An 18,761-nucleotide genomic window follows, 5' to 3' on the forward strand; every position below is an offset into this window, starting at 1 on the left:
TTAGCTCGATGACCAAATCTTTTTATATTAAGTGAGCATCAGATCTGCTCCAACTGTAAACCTGGGTGATATAGTTTGGTATTCCAGTCGTAAAGGCAAGAAAGATACGTACACGCATGACAAATTGAGGCAAATGAATATATATTTCGCGGGTTATTTCGTAATGCAATTTTCTTCTTTTGTTTGCAGCAAATTTGATGGCAATCCTTATCCTGTCGTCTGGAAAGTGCGGCCTCACTAGATGTGTCATCCAGTATTTGAAATCAATGGCGGTAGCCGATCTGCTGGTACTGGTTTTCAGTGTAATTCTGGCTGAGATTAAAGAGGAATATTTTCCACATTCATTCCTCAATTACACCCCCATTTGCAGGCTTGTTATTGCACTGATTTATATTTCACTCGATTGTTCCGTCTGGCTGACTGTCACTTTCACATTCGATCGATTTGTTGCTATATGTTGCCATTCGTTACGTACAAAATATTGTACCTTGAAGACTGCATTGAAGGTAATAACAGCGGTGTTTATGTTCAGCGTTTTACAAAATATTCCAGTCTACTTTGTATTTGAACCGCGGGAAGTAATTAATGAGGTGCCATGGTCCTGTAATGTAAAATCAAGTTTCTACACATCACCCACGTGGATCGCGTATTTATGGTTTAAAACACTCTTAACTCCATTTGCGCCATTTGCGTTGATCTTTCTGCTCAATTCCTTGACCATAAAGCATATTATCATGGCCAACAGAGTCAGGAGCAAACTCCGAGGGAGTAATAGAGAGGCGTGTCAGACTGACCAAGAGACTGAGAACAGAAGGAAATCGATCATTTTACTCGTTGCAATATCTGGAAACTTTATTTTCTTATGGATGGTAAACCTCGTGTGCTTCATCTGTGTACAGGTGACAGATAATCAATTTTTGACAACAGATTACGACGACCCTTTCACCATTGCGGAACATAGTGGCTTTATGCTAAGGTATTTGAGTACTTGCACAAACACTTTCATTTATGCTGTTTCTCAGAGACACTTCAGAGAGGAACTGAAACATGTAATTTCACGTCCCTTTCTTGTCATTGCTAATATATTCAAACGTTGGAAATAGGTTTAACACAAAGGGAATTTCATCCAAAAATGTTGATAAGTGATAATTTGAGAGCACCCATACATTACTGTAACATGTAATAACTATCGTCGTGGTATCCTTTTCCACAATTTATTGGGATCTACCCCCCCCCCCTATTTTTGTACCCATGAAACAATAATAAACCAAAGTGATATTTTTGAAATATAGTGTAGGTAATTGAAATAGTATATTTGTTTCAATTTACTGATCCCATTTATGGCCACAACTTAGTTTGAAGTCCATTGTCTATCATCAGAACCAGAAAATCGTTCAAATCAGTATAATATGGTTTGTTACAAATCGGGCGGAATTAAAGATAGACGGATTTTTTGTTTAAAGATCTGTGGGGTCTGACGGGCTCCAAGGTTGGCTGAAAATATAAATGATGTTCCTTCCCACTGGGCTATTGTGAGCTTTTAAAAACTATTTAATCTAGCCTTAAACACAGTTCTTCTTGTTTTTGACTTTCAATTCTGCATGTGCCTCTTACAATTTCATTTTATTGTGTCAGGTTTTCCCGGTTCTCCCATTTCACGGCACAATAATAATAATAATAATAATAATAATAATAATAATAATAATAATAATAATAATAATAATAATAATAATAATAATAATAATAATAATAATAATAATAATAATAATAATAATAATAATAATAATAATAATAATAATAATAATAATAATAATAATAATAATAATAATAATAATAATAATAATAATAATAATAATAATAATAATAATAATAATAATAATAATAATAATAATAATAATAATAATAATAATAATAATAATAATAATAATAATAATAATAATAATAATAATAATAATAATAATAATAATAATAATAATAAACATTTATTTTATATAGCGCTTTTCAAAATACTCAAAGACGCTTTACAAAACAGTCAGGACATAAAAACAAACAAACGAACAAAAGATTTGTCCTGACGGAGATGCGGCGAACAAACAGCGCCAGCGTCCTCTCACGTCAGGGTCCGGCAGTAAACAATAAAGAACATAAGACACACAATTACAATTTAACACAAACAACCATCACAGTGATTGCTCCAGTCACACCCTCGCTGTGATGGAAGGCAAAGAAAAGTCTTATCTCCTCCTCATTCTTCTCCCGTGGTCAGGCAGTCAAACTGCTGCCACGAGGCGATCGAGGCTCCCGACTTTTGAAGCCCCCACCGGGCGATTGAAAGACCCAGGCCGAGCCGAGCAGGCCGATGAAGGTCCTAAGCCCCCACCGGGCGATGGAAAGTGCCGCGGCCCGAGCCACCCAGGGCGATGAAGGGCCTGCAAGCGGGTCGATCGAACCTCGCGCTTCGGGGCGGTCGAAGCTGCTACGGCTGAAGCTCCCGAAAGCCGGTCGCCAGCCAGGGACCTGCGATCTCCCGATGTTGCGGTCTGCAGGGCCCGCGGCCGAAGCCTCCGAGATGGTAAGTCCAGACCCTGCGACCGGAGTCTTCAAGGTCGAACCCAGCTGGAGGCCGCCGACTCCACAGTGTTAGGCCGTAGCGCAAAACGGAGATACGACACGTTAAAGGTCGCATCTCCGTTGAGGAGGAGATTAGAAAAAAAGGTTTCCCCCACCCCCCCCCCCCCCACCACCCCCACATATACAGAGCTAAAAATTAATCAAAACATACATTTAAACGATAAGAATAGACTAAAACTAAAAGACAGAGAGACTGCCGGTGAGCCGCAGCTGCAGAACGCAGCCACGCCCCCTCACTGGGGCATAAAAACAAACAAATGAACAAAATACATTTTGCCTTCTTTACCCCATAAGTATTTGATTTCGCAAAATTCATTACTTCGCATATCTTGGCAAGTGCCAAAGATCCGTCAAGGTTTCTATCTGTTCGATATTCAGCTGCAGCCTCAGCTAATTTTCCACGCGGTCCACAACATTCATATTGTTCCTGTCTTCCTCAAACTTACTAATGATATATCCAACATTCGCACCGAATTAGTAATTGATATGAAAAAAAATCAAAGATCCAACAATCCAACAATGTTTGCGTATTTTCTAATGAGATAATAAACCTTCCACCAACACCACGGGGCCCTTATCACCAAAATGGCAAAATTGTATTGACCTTCCTGTGAATTAAATAGAGCACCGCTCTAAATTGTGGGATCCTGTTAAATGTCTTAGTAATATCCATTTAGGCATTGTTTACTGCCTTCATCCATATTATTATCCATATTATCAAATCACATTTGTGAAGAGTTCTCTCGCACAATTACGTGCTGACTATTCCTGATGAAAAATTGTTTCAGATTTAACTTTTCTTGGACCATAAGACTTTCAAACATTCGAATAGAATTAGGTTACTCGACCGGTTGACTGCCAGTTTCTGTTTTTTCCTCTCAACCGCATCCTCCTTCATTCTCTCGGTAACTTTCGACGTTCTTACTGATCAAAGACATATGGATCGGTTTATAAAGTACCCTATGTCCTGACCTCTACATCCATTTGTGGCAAGGACTTTCACATATGCACAGGGACTTCCAAGTGCACTCCATACCGTGATATGATCCATAACAGGTAAAAAAAACTTATGTTCCCAAGCTACAACACCATTAAAGGTTTGCATTGTTGCCGGATAGGAAAGCTAAAATGACTGTGGTGGAATGAAATAAAAAAGTGGAAGCAACAACCTTTACTATTTCTCCACCCGAACATTGCCTGTTGCTCGTCCCACAAATATTGTTTCTCCAGCATTTACTGTTTTCAGTTCAGATCGGCACATTTGTTACTTGATATTCAACCTACTATCTGACTGAAGGTGGCAATTGTATAGTTTAACTAACTGCGACTCTCAAACTAGTATCAATTAAAGAATAAGTTGTGTAAAAGTATCTGATGAATAGATTGTGTGAAAGGATCATAATGATTAAAGGAACGCGATTAAATTGCCGTCAGTGCCTATTATTGTGGGCTATTTTTTTTCACTGCGAGTTTTATGCTACTGCCTCTTATGATTGTACTATTGACCGGAATGTGTCTGGCTGTCATTATATTAGAAGGAGCAAACATAAAAAATATTTGGTAAAGTGTGTTCAAATGACGCATTGTCGTATATGCTATCCTATGTTTCTTGTCCGTGAACACCTGATTCATTTAGAGGATGCGTTCGCTCCAATGTACAATGATCTATTGCTTTACATTGCAACAACTGGCAAGATCCGTTCCATGTGATTATGACGGCAGTTATTTAATCTCACAAAAGTTTATAAATATCGACATGAATAAAGCTTTATCGAAAGGTTGGCTGATCAGACTAGAAAAATAATCTATGTGGCAGTCATGCATACAATTCGCTTCATGTATTATCGTCAATAATATCACTATTACACTGGGGTGATGCAAGAAGCTATCAGGTTATATTGAATAGACGGCATCTGAATATTTTAATAGAAATGCCATATGCGTTCCTTGCAGACCATAATTGTTATCTCGTATAAAGGTATTAAAAATCGAAATTATTGTTCAAAATTGAAGATATTTCCAAGAGAAATATCATTGCGATAATGTTAGCATCCGTTCTGAAATCTGCAACATAATATTTGCAGCAAGGAAAAAGGAAACGTTGTGTTCATGATGGATGACCTCTTTCTTTCGTAAACGTAGTCTTTCCACTGCTGTCATGCGTGGATCCTCACCCACATCTCATCTGCGTCTTGCAATTCTGCTCTCTCTTCCCTTGCCTCCGCACGGAACTAAAAAATAGTTCCCCCGGTCCTTCGCCTTCACACCACCAGCCTCCCAATTCAACACATTATTCTCCATTCCCCGCCCCCCCCCCCAACACACACACTTTCCCATCCCAAATGTCTCTTGCCATTAGTAAAGACCGCTCTCTCTGCAACTCCTTGGTTCATTCATCACGGCGCACCCAAACCACCCTCTCCACAGATACTTTCCCCTGCAGCACAGGAGATGTAACACCTGTCAGTATACCTCAGGCCTTACATCCGTCCAAGGATACCAGTAGTCCTATGTGAGAGATATGTTCACGTGCACCTCCACTAACGTCACCTGCTGCTTTTTGTGCTCCCGCTATGGACTCCCATACTTCGGCGAGACTAAAGGTTGATGAGGCGACCATTTCACCGAATACTTGCTCTCGGTCAGTGAGGTCGTCCACCATATTCCAGTAACTAAACAATTTAACTCGTTTTTTTCCATTGCCACACGCATTCGTGTACTTGGCCTCCTCCATTGTCAGAGTAGGGCCATACGTAAACTGATGGAACACCATCTCATAATCCGCTTGAGTATTGTACAGATTAACGGTGTTAACACGGAACCGTTTAATAATTAGTAACTAACCGGAACAACGACTCCCCCTTTCTACCTCCACCCTCCAACCCCTCTTCAATGTGCCCCAACTGCATTCGAAGGAATGTCTCCCTTCCCTCGCTCCACGTCAAACCATCTGCCAATCACCCCCTTTACCTATCCAACTGCCATGCCAGACTTTGTCCCACCCTCACCTCTCTACCAGCTTTCTACCCAGGCACAAGCACAATCTGTGTGAACAATTCCCTGACCTGAAGAGTTAACGAACCAAGTTCTCCATAAATACTGTACGACGCCGTAAATTACAACAGCAATTTGGATCTACAACATCTGCAGTTTCTTGCATCTTCATATGTGTGAATATATTGGACTAGTAGTTAACTCGTGCTAAACGGAATCCCGATATAGCACCACCTTCCCTGATAATTTTGACCGTACACGCCAATTCATCTTCCGTTTTATGCATCCCCATCTCACACCAATTTCCACCTTGAACGTACTTCTCATCTTTCTATCTATTCTTTCAGTTCATCACGCTCTGTCACATTTGATCTGATGATGGTCCTTCGCATAATATTGTTCACGGTATGACGATTCCCACCGCTTCCACGTCAACCATCTATCACCCTGGCACACTTAGACAAAGTTGTCCCACTTGGTCCATCCAGGTGCTACAAACAAGAGACAACTAACCTACCAACTCGAACGTCGTTGTGATGTAAGAAGAAGTCGGAGCATCCAGGGGAAACCCACGCAGTGACATGAAGACTGAGCAAATTCCAGACAGACATCATCGAGATGAATGTCAAACTTGGGTCAAGAGCGCGATAAGCCAGCAATTCTCTTCCGCCCATTACTCAGCCCACCCACTGTAGCTCTGCCGTCCCCCTCCCCCTTGGCGTGAATGTCCAAACGTAATCGTACGCACTTAACACTTCACGTTAAATAATTATGTCAGCATCAATGCGATACCGCCACAGAGCATTCGGAACGAACCATTCACACTACAAATCACCGATTCACTCTTTCATCACCAATCAGTTTGCTTCCAAGGAAAAGTTGGTATGAAATCGTATGATCCGCCACGGCTGTTCTTTTACCTCTCCTCTTTCCAACATTTAAGTACTAACAAACCCCTTGCCTGCAAAACCATGACTAACTTGTACTTTTTTGGTAAATTCGGGTTACCAACTTCGGCGCCAACGGTGTTGTCTGACCTGCACTGGAAATATCAAAGATAGATTCAGTAGTCCCTTTTCAGAACTCAAGGGGAAGATGAAACTCGGATTCCATTGACCTTCATCTCTCTACCCTGAACCCAGTCAGTGCTCTGTTCATTTGGCCGCAGGCATTGTTCCTGATGTCATTTTTGCAACAACAAAAACACGCTTTGTTCCTGGCAAAATATAATGTTTTCATTGACCTCAACGAAATATTCCACAGTCATATTGGAGCAAACCGGGCGAGGTAATTAGCAGCTCCCAATTCACTCTCAATATGCTTACCCGCACGACATGTTTTGCCTGGCTTTCCAAAGATGTCAGGAGCTCCCTTTCAATTTGAACGTTCTGCGGGCATATTCTTGTGGCTCTTGCAATACGTCATTAATTGCCATTGCTCGTAACATTTTCCATATTCCTCTCCATCAGCCTCTATCTCCAATCAGATGAACCATGACTCGCAAGCCTGGAGCTCCGTTATCATCTCATACCAACACCTCTTTGGTGACCCTCGGATTATTCTTGATCGAACTTTGCTGGCTTTAAGAAGGGTCTCGACCCGAAACGTCACCCATTCCTTCTCTCCCGAGATGCTGCCTGACCTGCTGAGTTACTCCAGCTTTTTGTGAATAAATCGATTTGTACCAGCATCTGCAGTTATTTTCTTATATATTTGCTGGCTTTACCTTGCACCAAACGTTATTCCCCTATCATGCATCAATACATTGTAAATTGATCTATTGTAATCATGTATTGTTTTTCAGCTGACTGGTTAGCACGCAACAAAACATTTTCACTGTACCTCGGTACACGTGTCAATAAACTAAAACGTGAGTCTTTCCTGCTCCTCATTTTATCATAATCTTTCCACGCTGAATAGATTCGCGTTTCGGGCTACTATGGACCATCAAATATGCATGTGTTACAATGAGCTTTCTGTGATGCATTGTCCTCGGATATTGCATGACATGAGAGTATTCTCAGCAGTTTCCGTTTTCACTCAAGAACCGATGTTCCCACTGATAAATGGAAGAACCCTCCCCCCTTCCCAATCTCGCTCTCCCACTCACACACACACACACTCGCGCACACATGTTAAGTTGGTGTGAAAAATACTTTCTGTTAACATAACCACACATTTACTGAAATATTTATTTCAAGTAAAACAAATCGCGATATAGTGCCTGTGATTTGGATATGCTTTTTCAGGATAAGAATATGTATGGCATTGATGTAAACAGGAACAACGCTAATATATTACGCATTGTAAATTTAGGTCTGTGCATCGCTAATTAAAATTCCAGTTGAATGTGCATATGTCCCCTGGGTTTATCAAGCTTGAGTTTATCGTTTACTTCAATAATTTCGAAAGAAAGACAAGAGGCCGTTTAATAATTTTCTTCATTTCATCTCTGAAGTTTCGTTGGGACGCAGCATAAATGAAGGTGTTTGTACAAGTGCTTAAAACTCTTAACTGGGATCCAGTTTCTTCTGCAACGGCGAATGGGTCTCTGTAATCATATTTCATTAGTCGATTATCGGTAAAATGTAGAGCAACAAAGCAAACAAAATTTACCGTCCACAATAGAAGGAAACTGCCAGATATCGCGAGTAGTAAAATGATCGATTTCTTTCGGTTCTCAATTTCCTGATCCATATGGCACTTCTGACTTTCATTTTCCCGTAGTTTGCTTCTGATTCTGTTAGCCCGTATAATATGACTTATAGTTAAGGCGTTGAACAAGAAAATCAACACAAATGGTAGAAATGGTGTTAAGATGGTCTCTAACCACAAGAATGCAGCCCAGATAGGTAAAGTATAGAAGCTTGATTTTACAGTGCAGAACCAGGGCACATTGTCAATTACTTCACGTGGTTCAAGTAAGAAGAAGACTGGCATATTTTCAACAATGCATAATAAACAAACAATCGTTATAACCGTTGTTGAATTTTTTTTAGTGCAATACTTAGTTTTTAACGACTGACAACAAATAGCAACAAATCGATCAAAGGTAAAGGCCACAGTCAACCATACGGAACAATCAATAGCAATATAAATTAGGGTCACATTGAGACGGCAGATCGGTGTGTAATGTAGGACTGAACGTCGAAAAAACGCATTATTAATCACAAAAAGAATTGGACCAAATATCAGATGCATAAGGTTCGCTGCCGCCATCCATACTAGATATCGGGTGATGCATATGGAGAGACCACACTTTCCAGTGGACAGGATGGAGATTGTCAATATATTACCTGCAAAGAATAAAGGGAATTGCATTAAAACGTACCTTGTGTCGCGACCAATCGAATTTATATTGTCTTTCTTCCACATGTTGAATTCTTTCCATTGCTCATTTATCCTCATTCTCGTTAAATCCATGGAATGAATAATGACCAGGAGACGATTTTCTAACTCAAGCCTATTTCCTCGAATTTATGCATGAAATGGGGCTATTGCGGAAAGCATCGCAATTTGGGATTGTTTTTTTTCTTTGATATTTCCTCTGGAACAATCATTGCGTTTTCCATCTGCAGAAAATTAACTGTGCTGGCGTGAATCGACTGTGAGAATGATGAGAATGATAGGTAAAGTAGCCGATGTCCATTAAGTATTTCTATCACAGGTCATGTTGTGTGTTTATTTGCAGATTAATTTCTAACTTTAAAGCTGCGTGTTTTAGAAAATCTTATACAATCGTTAATATTTATTAGCAGTTTCTTTGGAAATCAATCGTCATGTTTAAAATATCCTCGGTATGTTCTCACATTCTCACATTACTATAATATAGTAACATAACCCGAACAAGCGCTGCACAACAAATAGTTATATCGGCCTTTGAAATATTCTGCAAGTATAATCGAGAAATGAGTGTTAGAAATGTGTTGTGTTAACGTAAGGTAACATAAAGTATCTCAACCTTGGGGACCGCCGTCCCAGAAACCATTAATTAACGGATGCCGCTTTTGGGAAAAAAACACATTTCCACACGGAGAAGTGTATTTGAATATCAGATCACACATTTTAACAGATCGTGATAAAATCAAAATTGACATTTTGACATGATTGTTCGTTTGTTGCATTTTTCTATTCCGCATTCTATTTCCGAATAAATCAATAACCTTTTGGATTTCTGGCAGCAATAGTTCAAGAGATGTGTCAAACAGTAATATCATATTATATTTTATATCTATGTTTCGTCAAACTGAAAATACAAGTTAGTGTCAAACGGGTAGCTTCCACGTTCAGGACAATTAAGTATATTCGTTCGCAATTGAAACAACATGCTTGGCGGATTTTGCCCTACCTCCACAACAGGTCCCCGCCAATGCCCTCGCCCTGGCCGTGAACTTATGCGTGGAACACATGGATAAGAAGTACACCTACGCCAGACACATATTGACCGACTAGAGCTGTGCTTTCAATACAATTACCCCAACAAACCTATCTCCAAACTCCTGGAACCTGGAGTCATCACTCCACACTACAACTGCATCCTCGAATTCCTAACCACAGATTACAATTAGAGAGAATAAGTGACAAATCGTCCTTTATGGTATTTCTCAATATTGCTCATGACTGTGGAGCATAATACTAATCCATATCACTCTACATATTTGCATATGATACTACAGTAGTGGGTCCGATATCGAATAGTGACCAGGCGGAATACAGAATGGAGTTTGAGAATCTTGTAATTTGATGCCAAGACAGCAACATCTTCCTCAATGTCAGGAAGACAAATTCGATGGTGATTGACTTTAGGAAGAAGGGCGGTAGACACACCCCAGTCCACATTGATGATACCGACACACAGGTGGTCGAAAGCTTCCAGTTCCAAGGTATAAATACCACCGGTGATTTGCTCTCCTGCATCGAAGCAATGGCTTGGAAAGCACATTAATGGCACTACCTCCTCAGAATGAGCAATTTCAGTTTGGCTCCAACAACCCTCAACAACGACTACACATACGCCGTGGAAAGCAACTTATCGGGATGCAACACAGCTTGGTTTCGGAACAGCTCAATTCACAATGCAAAAAATTGCAGAGGGTTGCGGACGTAGCCCAGACCATCTCCACAATCAACCAGCCTTCCATCGACTCCATGTGCACTTCACACAGCCTCAGCAAGAAAGCCGACAGAATGAATAACCAATCTCTTCCGAGCACTCTCTCTTTCTTTCTCTGCAATCTAGCAGAAGATAGATAAGTTTGAAAACGCATATGTCCAGATTCAGTAACAATTTATTTCCAGCTGTTATCAGACAACAGAGCGATTGTCTCATCGGGTTGACAGCGGTCCTGAACATACACTACCTCACTTCCGACCTTTCAACTTCCCTTCATCTGAGTTTATGTTATATCTTCAACGTTTTTTATTTGCACTGACTGTTAACTGTTATACACCTCATTATTTATCTTCACACTGTGCGCGGCTTGGTTGATTGATGTTTCGCATTGTTCTTGACTGAATAGCACGGAAACAACAGCTTTTCATTGCATCGCGGTACAAGTGACAGCAATAAACTAAACTGAACTTAACTAAGCTAAAGGAATGCATCTCGTTTCTAATTATTTTTCCGGCAACGAACAAGGTGATGTCTACCAATAATCAGAAGGAGTAATTTTCTGGTCGTGGAAAGAAATCATTTCTCTCTGCTGTTTGGACAGGAATGCAACAAACAGTTCGAATCTTCATTTTTCCAGCACTCTGCACGAAGTCAAATCAGCAAATGTGGCTGGATTGCTCAACCAAACGCAAAGCGAACGCGATGCAACATTCGAATCAATTGGACTGCTCCTGAGAAATAGTCAGATTCGGTCATTGATTGCTTGGTTGTATCTGTACCGTATTTATATATCCAAATTAACCCACGCCTCATACGTGGCAGATTCGTTCAATGGCAGTTATCTATTTCGGCATGCCAAGCAGGTTAAGGCGTACATAGAAGAAGTTGACGGAAGTGGCTTACCAGGTACTCCAATTATTACAAGAATAGGATAGTAAATGCGATCTACCAATAATTTTACGGGCAGTCCCATAATCGATGAGATGCGATGTTTCCAGTTAGTTGCAAAGGCTTGCGAATCGCTTACTTTTATGTCTAGTGTCTCATTTATATCTCAGGTAAACCTCGAGGGTATAATGTGCCATGCTAATTATTGGCAATGTTTATGACATTTGTGATACAGTGTGTCATTGATATTTTAGTACGCATGCTCAATAAAAGTAATGTGATTTTAAGAGGTTTTATAATATTATTTATGGTAGAATTGCACTCATTTCGATGTACGTGTGGTTACTTGCCGGGAATGGAGAGAAAAGAGTTCCAATGCGGGCAGATGTGATTTGTAAAAACATTGAGAGCCTCTTCTGGGTTGTTTCATGGTCTACGCTCAAAATGCATTGAGGACATTGGACTTGCTCTCTGAAACTGCAACGCTAGAATGCTGTTAAACTATATTTTGTTGTGTACTGTTTCTCTATTTGCACTTCTATGGTCCTTTGTTGTACGTTAATACTGCTTAATTGTGTCATGTAAGGTTTTTTTAGTGGATGGCACACTGTCAAACATGACATTAACAAACCAAAGCAATTGAATCTTTTTTCCACAGCGGAAAAAATACAGTACAATTGCATAAAGTGTTCCACATGACTTGTGTGGAATAGCGAAACAAAGTCCGTGCAAAATGATTTATAACTATTACGCTTCTGAGCATGTGCATCAAATGGGAGTTCCCCATATTATATCAAAATAAACAAAATATATATTGTTGGACAAGATGCATAAAGGCTGGCATTCTATCAATAAATGTAAGTTGGGCTGAAATAATAGGTCGGACAACGGGTTGGATCAGCGACTAAGCTTGCTTGACTTTTAATACAAAAAAACAGAAACACCTTGATAAAACCAATGTTCTATCCTTCAGTCTCAAATAGAAGTGATGGCTAGCCGAAACGACGCGGATGTAGGCGCCAGCTCGCTCCCTCCCGCGTATTCCTGCCTAACGTTTAATAATTCAAGACATTTTTGAAGAACTGAGAGGAAATGAAAATTAGAGCCCCTGTGAGATTTTTTACAGAAGGAAAGTGGCTCACCCTAATTCAGCGAACACTCCTACACAACCTGGGGTGTCTCCATTTGTTGCAGGGACAGGGCGGAATATTCGGGCAAGGAGAAAGGCCACGGTGCCCGTTTTTATTGCCAATGCTACGTCGTGCATTGTTGTGACGGTCCTCGCTCAATTCCCCATTACCCGGACTACAGAATATTCCGTTCCATTTTATGTACCGAGTGATTTCACTTCGATCATCGTGTCCGCAGTTTACAAACTAGCACAAACCACCGCTAACGTGGCACTGGCCGTATTACACTCGCTGTTCAATTCCTTTCAGACTACAAATACAGAAGTTCTGTTCAATATCACCCCTGACTTTACTCAAACTAACTTATGGAAAGTATACCCTAAATCCCGTTAGAATGGTCACGCTCCACGCAGGAAGTTAAAACTCTTGATCACTGCTACACCACATCATTCGCATTCGACAAGGTTCCGCAGCATTCGAGAAGGGTCTCTAGAATTCAGCAAAGTTCCGCATGGTAGGCTGCTCTGGGAGGTTAGATGGATCCAAGCAACAAGTAGCTGAATGGATAGAAAATTGACTTCATGGGAGGAAGCAGAGCGTGATGGTGGAAGGTTGTTTTTTGGACTGGAGACCTATGACCAATGATGTGCCTGAGGGTTCGGAGCTGGGCCCATTGCTGTTTGACATTGATATCATTCGCTTGGATGAGAACGTACTGGCATGATTAGCAAATCTGCAGATGACACAAAATTGGATGGTTTTGTCGATAGTGATGATGATTATCAAAGATTTCAGCAGTATCTTGATCAGTTGGCCAAGTGAGCTGAGGAACGATTGATGGAATTCAATACAGAGAAATGTGAGGTTGCATTTTGAAACGTGCTGGCTTTCCAGAGCCAGCAAATCCTTCCTCAGGTATGATGCCCAAAATTGCTCACAATACTTCAAATGTGGCCTGACCAGCGCCTTATAGATCCTTGGCATTACATCCCTGTTCTTCTTTTCTAGCCCTCTTTAAATAAATACTAGCATTGCGTTTGCCATTTAGCAGCGATTCGACTTGCAGAATAACCCTTTGGGAATTCTGCAGAAGTACTCCCAAGTCCCTTTGCACCTCCGATGTCTGGATCCTCTCCCCATTTAGAAAATAGTCTACGCCTTTATTCCTACATCCAAAGGCTTGACTCCACACTTTGGAACACAATAGTCCATCTGCCACATCTCTGCCCACTCTCCCAACTTGTCCAAGTCCTTCTTCAGAGTCCCTGCTTTCTCGACACAACCTGCCCCTCCGCCTATTTTCGTAGCATCCGCAAACCTGACCCTAAAGACTTCAATTTCCTCATCCAAATCATTAATATATAATGTAAAGAGTAGAGGCCCCGGCAACGACGTCCTGCGGAACTCCGTCAGTTAATGGCAACCGATCAGAAAAAGTCCCCTTTATTGCCACCATTTGCCTTCTGCCATTCAGCCAACCTATAATCCATGCTCGTATCTGCCATTTGATACCATGGGATCTCATGTTCCTTACTAGCCTCACGTGTGGCACCTTATTAAAGGCTTTCTGAAAATCTAGGTAAGCAACATCCATTGACGCTCCTTTCTCTATCCGACTATTTACTTCTCCAAAGAATTCCAACAGATTCCTCAGGCAGGACCTCCCCTTCACAAAACTGTGATCATTTCGCCCTATTTGATCATGAAATTCGAAGAACTCTAAATTCTAAGAATGCTAAGAATTCAAAGAAAAATGGCGGCACTGTGGAGCAGCGGTAGAGTCGTTGCCTTACAGGGCTTGCAGCGCCAGAGACCCGGGTTCGATCCTGACCAGGGGTGCTGCCTTTACGGAGTTTCCACGTTCTCTCCGTGACCTCGTGGGTTGTCTACGAGATATTCGGGTTCCTCCCACACTCCAAAGACGTACAGGTTAGTAGGTTAATTGGCTTGGGTTTGTATATTTGGTATAAGTGTAAATTGTCCTTTTTGTGTGTTTAAGATAGTGTTAGTGTACGGGGATCGCTGGTCGGTGCGGACTCGGTTGGCCGAAGGGCCTGTTTTCGCGCTTTATCTCTAAACTAAACTAAACTAAACTCCGTAACCTCTTCGTTTGTAATGGACTCTAAAATCTTACCAACCACTGAAGTCTGAGTAACCGGCCTGTAGTTCCCATTCTTCCGTTTTGCTCCCTTCTGGTACAGCGTGGTAACATTGGCAATTTTCCAATCGTCTCTAGAACCGCTCTTTACTCGAGCGATTCTTGAAATATCACTATAAACGGCTCCACAATCTCTAAAGCGGTCTTTTTCATGACCCTAGTGTGCAGTCATTCCGGTCCAGGTGACTTATCCACCTTCAACCCTTTCAGCTTCCCAAGCACCTTCCCCATAGTAATAGCCACTCCACTAACTTCCACTCCCCAACAGATGAGTCTGGTCATCTGTTAAGGCTACTTATGTCAGCTTACCGGTAGAGAATGTCGCACGAGCCACCAATGCAACGTGTCAGTCGACTGGAAGATGTTAAATACCATTTCACCTAACCTCACTAAATACATTCCAGTCGTTCCAGTTTCCTCCAGAATTGCCTTGTCAACTGCATGCCAAGGACGCTAATTTGGGTCTAACTTAAGGAAAACACCAGAGATGATTATTGTCTGCTTATGTCCAGATCCGATGATATTAAGATCGGTGTACACACACTGGACAAGAAGACGAACATCTCCGAACGGATGCCTAAATAAGATGCCCTATTCAACCTATCGGATGCCAGGGGACTAAAGTTCCACCTTGCGCATTTGTCCACCCCTCCCCTCATGTTTGCCCTTACAACGCGACAGAAGTCAATTCTGCTTTTACAAGTGAAAACTCCGCGAAAAAAATTACAAACGTTTGCATAAAATACAAAGAACATATACAGGTATCTATTACAATCGCCGATAGTTAATCCGACTAGTACATTTGACGGAGATAACTAAAACAAGTGGCAGTGCAAAAAAAGCTTTTGGAACTCAAATGGGACTTCTATGTGAACTGTGCTTTCTACTTGCATCACGAAAGTTTGCCAATAGTGTGTAATTGGATATTTGTAATTCCAGGATATGAATAAATTATGGGTGGGAATGGGATGTGTAAACGGAAGAGGAATTGTAGCGACTAGATTTATTTCTCATTCATTTTCCATCGAACGGGGAATCAATAATGATCTTCATTAAACGTGTTCCTTAGTTTATCCTTCTTGAATCGGGACTAAGGTCCCACATAGGAGATTAGTGGGCAAAATTAGAGCACATGGTATTGGGGGTAGGGTACTGACATGGATAGAAAATTGGTTGGCAAACAGGAAACAAAGAGTAGGGATTAACGGGTCCCTTTCAGAATGGCAGGCAGTGACTTGTGGGGTGCTGGAACTGCAGCTATTTACAATATACATTGATGACTTAGATGAAGGGATTAAAAGTAACATTAGCAAATTTGCGGATGAAACAAAGCTCGGTGGCAGTGGGAACTGTGAGGAGGATGCTATGAGGATGCAGGATGATTTGGACAGGTTGTGTGAGTGGGCAGATGCATGGCAGATGCAGTTTCATGTGGATAAATGTGAGGTTATCTACTGCGAAGGTTGCAAGGTGGACACATACGGATTAAAATGTTAGGCGGATCCTCACGCCTACCCGGCCGCCCACTGGTCGGGATCGCGAACCTCGCTTGATTCGACCGTCTCTTCAGACCCAGGTCGTCGAAACTGCCGGGTCAAATAGCTTCCCTGACTTGATACTTCTTGATGCGATTTCTCCCCCAGTTGCATTAAAATCCGTGGTCTTCATAGCGACACCGCTGAATCGTGCGGCCATTTCTCATATACTATCAACACCACGTCCTTTTCTCCCACAGCTGCACGCCGCTTCATACAGCTCCGGGCCCAATACATACATCGCCTCCACGAGCACCTCCCCTAAATGCCCTCCTCGGTGCTTAAATCTGATCCCGAAACCAACCCTATCGGGTTTCCGCCAACCCTTCTGACATCCTCATCTCCAAAGACGAACATTGTACCACCAAGGCCATATCTCAACGTGTTCTGATGTTGTGTTGAACTTCTATCGCCTCAAACAGCCTATTTTTCCTTTAACACCGCTCTCCGCCAGGGGGGATAGGTAATCTAATGACGTCTACCATTGGGTCTCAAGGTTAAGTTGGCTATAATTTCTCCGACCCTGCTTCTTTCAAGGGCGCCATCTGAGATACCTTCTTTTTTCAGTACACCTGTTTTCCCTCTGCTGCCACGCATGGACTCCTCACTTGTCAACTCTCTACTGCAGTTCTGTTCTCGCTCCCCATCCCCAGAGGGAATAAAGTTAGCGTTTCTCTATTCCTTACCCTTTACCTCACCAGCCTCCGCACCAATGATATTATTGTTCGACATTACCGCAACCCTCAAAGTGGTCCGCCCTTCCCCCCACATTCCCGTCCCCACCACTTTCAGCTTTACGCACAGACAATGACCTACACAAATCCTTGATTCCGTCATCCCTTCACGAACAGACTGCCCCGCCGTCTATACGTTCCCCGGTAATCGCAGAAGCTGTAACGCCTATTCCTGCACCGCTCACAGGCCTTCGTGCTGGCAGCCTTCACTGCTCCCTCTGTCCCCTCCCATGTATCCATGCGAGCAAGGGTAGACTAGGTGACTCTTTGTCCGATCACCCGCTCAGTGCCTGCGACGGCCGGCTGGACATCTCGCGTGCTCCCCTATTTAACTTTACCTCCCCTATCCTTGCCAGAGCGAAGCTGCACGCGAACAGGAGGAACAGCACCACATATTTCTCTTGGGTAGCTTACAACCCAAAGGTTTGAACAGTGAGGTCTACAATTTGACGTAAAACCCCCTTTCTGTTGTCACCTTCTCCCCCCGGTACGCAACGATTTCCCCGTTGATGTACCCTCCCAATCACCGTCCTGTTACACTCCCTTTCGTACACGCATGTCCCATCTAGGAGATCCCATTTTACATTTATGTCTCCTCTTTTCCGCTATCCCTTCCATGTAAACATTTCTGCCCGGCTTTCCACTTCACTACTCAACTCCCATTATCTGACACCTTCGTCTCCTTTTCACCTCTATTATTTGTTATTTACACCACTCATCTTCTATCATCCAACGCCCATCAACTATAATATATCGTCTCATTATTGGCCTGGTTTTGTTTTGCACCAAGCCCCTCATTTCTAGCATTGTCTCCATCCAATTTCAATCAACGTGCCGAAGTGTTGTGTCCCGTTTGTGCATTCCATCCATAAATGTTGCTTAGCCGCGGGATTCAAGATTCAAGATTCAAGATTCAAGATATCTTTATTTGTCATCCAAAAAACAAGTTTTTTGGACGAAATTTCGTCACCCACAGTCCAACAATAAGAGCAATAAAATAAGCAAATTACACAACCCCAACCAACACAAAACCCCCCCAAAAAGAAACATCCATCACAGTGAGTCTCCTCCAGTCCCCTCCTCACTGTGATGGAAGGCCAGAATGTCTTTTCTCTTCCCCTGCCGTCTTCTCCTGCGGTCAGGCTGTTTTCGTTGCCATGTTCCAGGCTGCGCCGGACGGTGAAATGTCCGCAACGGGCCGACCCAAGCCCCGCTGCAAGTCGGGGCGGTCGGGGCTCCCGACATTGAAGCCCCCGCCGACCAGAGAAAATTCCGTGGCCTATTTCAGGCCGCGCCGGACGTTGAAATATCCGCGGCGGGCCGACCCAAGCCCCGCGATCCGGGGCGGGCGAACACGCTGCCGCTGCCGGAGCTCCCGATGTCGGCATCCACGCGGCCCGAGCCTAAGGCGAGTCGCAGCCGCTCCCGCAGCCTCCGAGAACGGCCGGCTCCGCTGATGGTGAGTCTGGTCCGCGGGCTCTGCGAACCAGAGCCCTGGAGGCCGCCAGCTCCAGGAGTTTGGCCGATGGTAGGCCGCAGCAGGAACGGAGACCCGACCTAGAAAACAAAGGTCGGGTC

This window comes from Rhinoraja longicauda, chromosome 19 (genome assembly GCF_053455715.1).
Source record: "Rhinoraja longicauda isolate Sanriku21f chromosome 19, sRhiLon1.1, whole genome shotgun sequence".
Lineage (NCBI taxonomy): Eukaryota > Metazoa > Chordata > Chondrichthyes > Rajiformes > Arhynchobatidae > Rhinoraja > Rhinoraja longicauda.